The following is a 10,191-nucleotide window of genomic DNA, read 5'->3' on the forward strand; positions in this document are numbered from 1 at the left end:
GCCAGACACTAGCCTGGGGAAGCAGAGGTGTGGTTTACTTCTCACAAATGGCAAAGAGGAAGGGAGCCAGGAGGAGGTTGGGCAGGGCGTCCAGAGGTTTTTAGTTGTTTAGTTTAGTTTGTCTTTTGTCTCTTGGCCACTACAAATGCCAAATCTAGGTACATGGAATAGAGCATCTCAGGGTGGGTAAGTTCGCATGTCCAGCCAGCCCTGTGGTGATGAAGTCTTCAGCCGTTCTACTAGAACCATCTTGCTTATTTTTCTCCCTTAGTCTTGTGGCTGGAGTGTAAACACTGATTTGACTCAGGTCTGCCTTAGTCGGCTGGGCCACCATATGGTTTTAGGACCGTTTTCTACCTCCCTGGTAAACTGTCAACATGACTCTCAATCTCTTTTTTTTCCCAAATATTTATTTATTTATTTATCATGTATGCAATATTCTGTCTGTGTGTATGTCTGAAGGCCAGAAGAGGGCACCAGACCTCATTACAGAAGGTTGTGAGCCACCATGTGGTTGCCGGGAATTGAACTCAGGACCTTTGGAAGAGCAGGCAATGCTCTTAACCAGTGAGCCATCTCTCCAGCCCCCCATGACTCTCAATCTTGACCAAGCTGTGAGTTCATTTTCTAAGGACTGTCTGATGCAAGATATAGAAAGAGTTTAGGTTCACGGACTCTGAGACTGGACAATTCAAGGTCACATGGCCGTGGCTGGAGATGGCCTCCTGATGCTTTGTGAGTGGTAGAAGCTAAAAGATAGAGAAGGTTTGCATGGGCAAGACAAAGGGGCCTAACCTCTGCTGTAGCTAACACACTCCCGGGAGAGATCTGCCTCAGTTACCCAGGGCATAGACAGGGAGCCTGGGGAGCCAAGAAAGTGGGAAAGGTTGTGGTAAAGGGTAAATGTGATATTTCTTCGACTTATGACCAAATGTCAGGATCCGGGCTCCAGTGGTTGGGCAATTGCCTGATATATTTGACTTGTGATTGAGTACTGTTCTTTGTGCTTCCCTGACCACCATATGCTCCTGTGCATTTGCAGCAAGGCTACATGGGGACAGTGGTGGCCAGAGGATGACAAATAACCAGGCAGCTTGGAGGGGTGTGGAAGGAGCTTCTGATAGCAGCAGGCTGACAGGGACTACTCTTTATCAACTCATTTGAGATCCTCTCAGCCCTTCCCCCACCAAAGCTTCAGCCTTGACTTATAGTCCTGGAACTAGCTCTTGTAGACCAGGCTGGTCTCGAACTCACAGAGATCCGCCTGCCTCTGCCTCCCAAGTGCTGGGATTAAAGGTGTGCGCCACCACCGCCCGGCTTCAGTCTTGACTTATAAAGACTTAGACTCTGAGCAGAAAAGAATTTATCTGCCTCTTCGCCTTTGCATTCATTAAAAAATGTTAAAAAAAAAGTCATGCGTGTTGGTACATACCTTTAATTCTAACACTCAGCAGGCAGAGGCAGGGGGATATCTGTGAGTCTGAGGCCAGCCAGATATATAGAGCGAGTTCCAGGATAGCCAGGGCTACACAGAGAAACCCTATCTTAAAAAGAAAAAGTTGGAAAAAATTAGTATAACTATTAAAAGTTCAAGGCTACATTCCTAGGATAGTGGAGACTCTAAGTATTCAGCAGAGGAAGCTTAACATTGCCAGAATTTACTGTGCTGCCTTGTTAAAACTGGTCCTCCTAAGGCCTTTTAGGAAAGACCTGGAAGGACTCGTCCCTTGCTATAGCCTCCTGTCCACAGACGGAAGAGATATAGAATACCCTGTCGTAGAGTGTAGCCTCTGACTTAGTTCCTTTTCCTGTTACTCTGATAACATCTCCTGACAGAAGCCAGGTTTGTTCCAGCTCGCAGTTCAAGCTTAGACGGCCAGGAAACCAAGGTGGCAGGGACTTGAAGCAGTTGGTCCATTGGTCACATGACATCCATGATCGAGAGCAGGCAACAAAGATGTATGCATTTTTTTTCTCCAATTACACAGTCCAGGATCTCAGCCAGGGAATGGGGCCCGCTCACAGTGGGCCCATATCAGTTAATGCCATCAAGATAGCCTCTCACAGGTAGGCCAAAAGGCCTACCCCTAAGATAACTTTAGATTATGTCGGGATGACAACACTAGTTGTCACATCTTTCTATTGTGCCCCAGGACGCCAGAACTTATTCCTCCTGCTTGACAGTATTCTGTTACTCACCCTCCCTTCCCAGCTTCTGATAGCCGTGGCTCTGCTCTCTGTTTCTTTGAGATTGCTTTTTTTTTTTTTAATATTCTATATCTGAGTGAGTGCTTGTAGCCTTTGTCTCTCTCAGTGTCTGGCTGATTTCATTCATCATAATGACCTCCAGTTCTGTCCGTGTTAAAGAAGCAGCAGGATCTCATTCCTTGCTACGGCTGGAGAGTAGTCCGCTGTGTATACACACGACATTCTCTTTGTAGGGCCGTGGAGACCCAGGCTAGCTACGTGTCTTGGTTGCTGGGAATGTGTGAGGTGGTGCTTGTACTACTTGCTATGTTTTGTTCACTGTACATTGTATCGTGGAAGGAAATAATATCACGCTGTGCCGCACAAGTGTGCCCAACTGATGTGTGACATCAGAGGTGAGGACAGAGTTCATCCCAGGGTCTCATCATGGGGCAACCCACCTGCGTGCTCCTCGGCCTGTTTCCCTGGCGTGTGAAGCATCTTCTTCCTTAGTTCCTGCTCAATTCAGTCCCCGCCCCCCGCTGTGTTTATTACGGTAGTATCAAGAGGCAAGAGACCAACACTGGCCAACATCTTCCTCCTTGTTACTGGGCACCATCTCAGTGAAGGTTGATCCCTATCTGTACCCTCCTTCCATTTAGACTCTCCTGGTGAAGGCCACAGGTGTCCAGGTGTGCCTGCTTGCATCCAGGTGAGCCTTACTCACGCCTCTACAGACTGGGAAGGACTCCCAGGGAGACATCTTTACCTTCACACTCTAACCATCTGTTTCCCCCACCCCCAGCCTTTACTAGCTAGGAGAAAGCTTGTTCAGCAGTTGCTGAGCCCTCAGGAGCTCCTCGCCCTCAGGGCCCATCTGCCACAGGGCAAGCGTCTGTTGAGCTTCTCCTGGCAGGGGTATCACCTGCCTAGGCCTGTACAGGGCTGGCAGCCAGGTCCTCAGAGCCTCCAGCTTCCCAACAGGAAGCAAGGCAGATGGGAGGAGAGGAGAGATCAAGAGTCCTTCGCTTCAGGCCTAGGCCAGGAATCCTGGGGCCACCACTCTCGAGGGCATGTCAAGAGACTGAAAAGGTTCTATGTCTGTGACATAAATGACAGAACACACAGAGTGAGAGGGAAAGGAGGCCTGGACAGAACTCTGGGAAGACGTGTGTGTGTATGGGGCGGAGGGGGAGGCGCGCACGCATGCGAGCATGCATCCATGTGTCTGTTTATCTGCGTGGTTGTGTTTGCATATGTATATCTGTTTGTACCTGTGTGCCTGGGCCTTTGGCTAGTAACTTAATGTTTGGGGTGTCCCCAGCAAAGACCTGTGCACCCAGGATAAAGGACGACACACCCCATGCCAGTCTAGAACCATCCCCCTCTGTCTGTCTTGACCCCCAAACACCTGGCTTAAAACATACCCTGCTATAGCAAAGTCAAGAGCTCTTTCTAGACCCCTGGAGCCTAGAGTGCCACTTTCATGGTAACAGCCCCACACACCTGCCCTGGCATGTCTGCTCTGGCAGCTGGGAGCCTGGGCCCTCACACAAGGAGCCCCTCAGAGATGCACAGTGAAGGGACGCAGCGTTCATCTGTGCCCAGCTCCGGGTGAGGAAGGGCCCCAGAAAGTGTGCAGCTCAGCCCGGCTAAGTTTTCCTCAGGGACCAGGACGGAATGGCAAACAGCCCAGATCCCACGGCCCTTAAGTAACTGTCACCGTTCATGACAGAGGTGGGTCTTCAGGGACCTTGAAACAGATGCCCCTGCAGTAAAGTTTTTCTTCTGCGTAGCACAAACTTGCCTGTCTCCCCTTCTTGACAACACCAGGGAGGCGGAGCCCAAGGGCCCAGCTGCATGCAGTGGCCTTGCGTGTTTTTCTCTTGTGGTTTCACGGGGTTATGCAAGGTTTCATTTCTCGGCACAGCAACTGAAGAAAGCACCTCTCAGTGTCGGTGTGCCGTCATCTGTGGAGGGACCAGGAGACCCAGGCAGGGTACTGTTCCTTACTAGCCCACGTACTCGTTGGGCTATGACTGAGCCCATGAACCCACACAGCTGTGAGGAGCTCCCGTGTTTCCCAGGAGAGAAGGAGCAGCCTGGCCAAGGAGTGTTCTAATAAGATTAGGATGCCACTGGGTGCTAATGTTGGCACTACAGAGCCAACGACAACTTTATCGTCTACTGCACACACAAGCATTTCACAAGGGGAGGTCCCTGGGCCAACGCCTGCTCTCCAGTGACATGGTTGAAGTGTCACAATGCCCCAGCTTCCTGGAAGTCAGCCTAGTTTCACTTCTTGGATCTCTTATTCCTACCCCAAAGCAGCCAGAGCTGACTCTCTGTCTCTCTTCCCAGGGTCTCCCAGGAAGTCCCTGGCGAGTGCCAGGTGATCACCTGGTAATTCTAGGAACTCATTCTAGGTTGGGAGCAAACAATAGAGCGAGACAGGACTCTGCCTGATCCTACAAGGCCACGGCGACACTGTCGAAGGGTACCAGAGACTTCCCAAACTCAGAAGAGAGCATGCTCCTCCCTTGGGACATGGACATTTCCATGTTCTCCCTGGTGCTGCCACCCCAACGGGTTGGCTCAAGAGTATCTCCAGGTCCCAGGCTCTCCTGTTTCCCATCAGTCCCTGCTCTGTCTAGCGGCAGTCATATGTCCACATTCTGCTGACAGACATGACGGCCCACAGTCCCAGGGGCTGGCAGCTGGGCTCTCGGCTTCTTCAACCTTCTGCAGAATTCTTGGGGAGAACTGTGACCCTCACTATGGACAGCTAGAGAATACACTGTTTTCCTGGTGTAAGTAAGTATCTTCTCCCTCCTTGACGGTGGGACAGGCTACTGCATCACAAGGAAGGCGCGGAGATGTGCCAAAACAGTTTAAGTGGAGTCATTGTGAGCACAGGTGCCTGATTCCCCAGAGATGGCCTCTGCTTTCTTACAGCTATGACTGCATGGGCCCTGGAAGCCCTTGTAGAGCAGATAGAGAGTAGGGTTAGCTTCCTCTGGCCCTCCCACTTCCTTGTGCCCAGCAGCCTTGAGAACAAGACTACCCTTCCCAAGAGTGGCTCAGCTCACCAAGTTGTTTCCTTCTCTGCTTCCACGTCAGCCCCCAGTAGCCACTTTGCCATTGTGCCTGGCTCAGAGCCTGCAAAGGGCAGGGGAGAAGGCAGGAGACTTAGACTCTACCAGACAAAGGTCCCGTCAGGAGAATGAGGCTGAAATCTACATGGCCAGTTATCTGTAGCAGGGTGACTGTCCACACTTACCAATGGGTGTCCTCTATCCTATTCGACACTCCGCATGCTCCGTTCCTGCATATTATACTCAATACATGCAGAAACATCTCTCCCTATGATCCCCTCCCCAGTGCCCAGTACAGGACAGAGAGAGGTGTCTGTTAGCAGCCCGAGGATCCACTGGAGACATTCCCTCTGTTTTTGTGTGTGCGCAAGTGTGTTATCTCTGTGTGTGCACAAGTTATGTGCATGTGCCCGTGAAACCCACACTCTCAGCACTGGATCTCCCTGCCCCTCTTTTGCACCTTTCTCAGTGCCAAAATAACCTTTTCTAGGTGTTCCCGTCAGAGTTTGTCCTCTAGATCCAAGGCTGAGCAAGTTATGCCTGTGCCTCTCTGTAAGACGCCCACAGAAGGAAACACAAGAAGGAGGCAAGGGAGGGCCGTTGGAAAGCTTCAGTACTGATCAGATGGGTGACAACGCCAGGGCTGGTTCACCCCCTGCCTCTGAACTGACTCTTCAATTTCCTAGCTCATATAGGTCCCTACTAAAGACCGGGAGCTAAGCGTGGGAACAAGAAGAGAGATGAGCGACCACAGTGGGTTTCACTTCAACCAGCATTTGCGGAACCCTTGCTTTGGGTTATGCAGAGTGCTCAGCCCTGGGGAGATGCCAAGAGTAGGCGGGGCACGCCTCTCCACATCTGATCTACAAAGATGACAGAGGGAAAGACTGTTCACAGGTGCACCTAGGACCGACCCCAGAGACCAGGCTCCAACAGGGCTAGCTGGGGGAGGAGGCAAGGTGGAGGGAGCTCCTTTGAGGCCAATAAGGGAACAATGGCTGTGATAGGTTGTGCTAGCCAGCTGTGTGGGCAGAACTTGGGGTGGGGGAAGGGAAGGTAACTGTGGTCAGATCAGAGGAGTGAGTGAGCCTTGTCAGGTGCCCAGCCAAGGCGTGATAAGGGGGGGGGGGAGGGTTCTGGAAGATAGTGGGGGAGATAGCATTATGAAGATGAGATTGCCGGGGACTCCAGCAAGTGAGATAGGGTCATTCTGCAGAGTCCTACATTGACAGGGAATGCTGGAGTTCCAGTCAAGAGATCCAGGACATAATTAAAACCTGGAAAGGACAATCAGTCACCTTTCTAGGTGGAAAGCTGGCCTCAGAGAGCTCCTCCTGTTTCAGATTATCTACAGCAAGAGAGGTTCTGCCGAAACCACCAGGCCCGATTTAGGTCTTCTGCAAGTAATGGGTTCTAGCTGGCTATTTAGGCAAAGAGGAACCTGGGACAAAGAAGCTCTGTTGGACTTCCAAAATGCCCAGGGCAGGGTGTGGTGGCTTCTGGGAATGGTATCCTGGGTGTTCCCAAAATCCAGGGTCCAGTGCCATTTTTGTAAAGTCTGTGCCAACCCCTACAGTCCCCGTGCAGAGGGCTGCACAGACCCTTCCTAGACAATGACTGCCCCAAGTCTCAAGATTACACCTCTATACAATGGGTTGGGATCTTGGGGGTCAGATCTATAATTGGCCAGTCTTGGACACATCTAACGGGACCGATCTGGTCACTTCTTGGTGTGGAGATATAAAGCAGCAGTATCAGGAAACAGTTCCACACAGCTCTGAGTGCATTAGTGGGAGGAAGTGGGGAGGGTACACGCATGTGAGCGTGCGGGTGTGTGCAACCATGTGGATGAATGTGGGGGCCAGAGCAGAGTTCTGTATGTCTTTCTCTATCGTTTTTTTGCCTTATTGCCTTGAGACAGGATCCCTCAAAGAACAAGGTCTCCTTTGCAGCTAGGCAGGCCGCCAAGGGAGTTGTTGGGCTCCCCCTGCCCCTACCCTCCCAGTGGTAGGCTTACCGGCCCTCATAGTTATGCCTAGCTTTCAGTGTGGGGGCTATGGCTTCAAACTCATGTCCTCCTGTTTGTACAGTAAATGCTCTTTACCCACTGAACCGTCTCCAAACCCCAGCCTGAGTTCTTTTTAGAGATCTCTACTTAGGTGACACTAAGATTCATGACAATGTCCCAGAAAAGAATTTGAAGCAGATGAATATGAAACAGAGGTTCAGTTTACTACGAAGAGGTTCTAGACACAGGATAAACATGAGTGTTAGGGAGAATGTCTTGAATAATAAGGATTCTTTCCACGGTTGGTAGAGAGATATGCTGAGGGGGACTTTAGCTCCTTAAATAATGCTGTGGGGGCAGGGCAGGGTATCCTGCCCTCTCTTAGGACTGGAGGGGGAGGGGGAAGGGTGAATGGGGGAGTGGAAGGGAAATGGAGGAGGGGAGGAGGTGGAAATTTTGAATGGTATTATTTATAAAGCAAAATGAAATAAAATGTTTGGAAAAAATAATGCTGTGGGGGGAGTTGGGACAGGAGATCCTACAACAATGGGGAGAAAAATGTGATTCCTTATGCTTATAGACTTTAGAGGGGAGGGTCTCTGAGTTTAAGGGTGTGTGTGGGGGTCTCTAAGGTTAACAGATTAGTAGAAGAATATACAGCCGTCATTATGAAATTAATCCTATGGTCCCGCCCTACCTAGGGGTTGTTCCTTGTTAGGAGTTCAGCAGTTTAGGGAAGGTACTATAGGATGTCAACAGTCAGTCGGGTGTGACTATCCCTCTGTGGAGGCACCCTCCGAGATCTCCCTGACAAAGCAGGCTTATGGAAAGCATAGCACACACCCAAGTGTGGGCCGCTCAAGAGTCACATTTTGGTGGCTTTTGAAGTCACATTATTGAAAGAGTTTCTAAGTGACTCTCCCCCCACCCCCTTTCCTCTGTTTTCTTCAGTGAGCTCACAGGGCAGCTTCTGAGTCTAGATGGGATTCCAGACTGCTCAGGGAAAACCACGGGTCATGAGATTTGCACAAGGAAGCTAAGATACTTTTACTGTAACGAATCTTTCAGTCATGTTTATAGATTTCCAGAAATGGTAGGTTAATATCTGGGAAAGGAGAAGGTCATACTCAAAGGGCATCTACTCTTAGTCCTTAAGCATGGTCTGATGCTATTTTAACATTTTTATTTCAAATATCTCTACATAAAAGAAATATTATTTCTAAGGAGACAATCTTATGCCAACCCATGTTCTTAGCTGTATAGAAATTTTCAACTTTTAGCAGGTAGAAGCTATCAAGGAGACCCTGGAGCGAGGCCCCCTTTACTTTCCCATGCACCCTTAACTTCCCCTGCTTCAGAAATGAATTCCTAAATCTGGATCTGACCCCAGCAAAGTATAGGTGGTATTGAACATGTGAGTCTTACATCCAGACACACCTACATACAACACATGTACACAGACAGCATAGATATGTACGTATACATACCTACAAACACACATGACATGCACCTACAGACACATACACTCCTAACTTATTTAGTGAAAATGGTACCCATGTGTGTCTTTCCAAAATCATCTACATTTGCAGGTGCTTCTGCCTACAGCACAGCTGTCGATGCATGGTGCAGTGAGTTTCTTTTCTTTTCTTTTTTTTTTTTTGGTTTTTCGAGACAGGGTTTCTCTGTGGCTTTGGAGCCTGTCCTGGAACTATCTCTGTAGACCAGGCTGGTCTCGAACTCACAGAGATCCGCCTGCCTCTGCCTCCCGAGTGCTGGGATTAAAGGCGTGCGCCACCACCGCCCGGCTGCGCAGTGAGTTTCTTAAGTTTTGTTTGGCACCCAAGAGTCTTGTCAATAATGTGACCTCTTTACAGTGTTCAGTTTACATAGCCAAGACCGTCCAGGTGACTGTGCACCTCAGTCCCCTTCCTTCTCCTAAGGACTGCCCAGGTCGGTGTGTGTGCCTGGCAAGTCACACAGACGACAAAGAGACCACTTTAGACTCAGTAGCTCCCTCTTCAGCCTGGAGAACTTCTTCCCAAGCCCAGTCTTGCTGGTGTCCCTGTGTAGTAAAGTATTTCCACCAACGGAAGTCAAGCAGGCTGCTATGGCCTAAACTATGCCCTACCTCACCCTCACCCTTCACACACTAAAGCTCCAACTCCCAGGACCTCACAATGTGATTGTGCTTAGAAATAAGAACTTTAAAGGGATAAGTTAAGATGGGGCCATAAGAGCGGGCCCCGATTCAATGTGACTGGTGGTCTTAAGAAGATAGTAGGGCACAGGACCCTAAAGACATGGCAGAGGGAAGAACAAGTGCCCACGTGCAGAGGAGACAGCCTCATTAGAAACCCACGACACCGAGACCTCAGATTCTGCGGACTCCCAGCCTCTAGAACTGGGAAGTCCAGTTCTCTTCTTTAAGCCACCTCGCCTGGAATGACAGACCTCATAAACTAGCAATAGCAGTAATGACAATCACAGTTGTGTCCGAGGGAAAGGAAGTCACTACTTGTTAAGCAGAGCTGAGCAGCCACACCTGTAGATGGGCAGAGCTGGAGCCGGCTCTGAAGCTGACAGGTGTCTGTTATCACTTCTGCCGCCAGACCCGGCTCCAGCAAACCAGCCGTCCGGGTCTCATTCCTGTTGCTGTGCTGGGATACCCTGTTAGAAGCACTGTCGAGGAAGAAGTGGTTTTTGCTACAGTTACGGGGGCAGGAAATGGGAGCAGCTAGTCACATCCAGTGCAGAACAGAGAGAATGAGTACATGCTGGATGGATGAGCTCCAGGTTCAGCGGGAGACCTTGTCTCCAAAGCGAAGGGGCAGACAGATGGTGGGAGACAGTTGTCATTGGCATCTGTCATCCACATGCACTATACACACCTTCATGATCACA

This window comes from Microtus pennsylvanicus, chromosome 18, assembly GCF_037038515.1.
Source record: "Microtus pennsylvanicus isolate mMicPen1 chromosome 18, mMicPen1.hap1, whole genome shotgun sequence".
In the NCBI taxonomy this organism is placed as follows: domain Eukaryota; kingdom Metazoa; phylum Chordata; class Mammalia; order Rodentia; family Cricetidae; genus Microtus; species Microtus pennsylvanicus.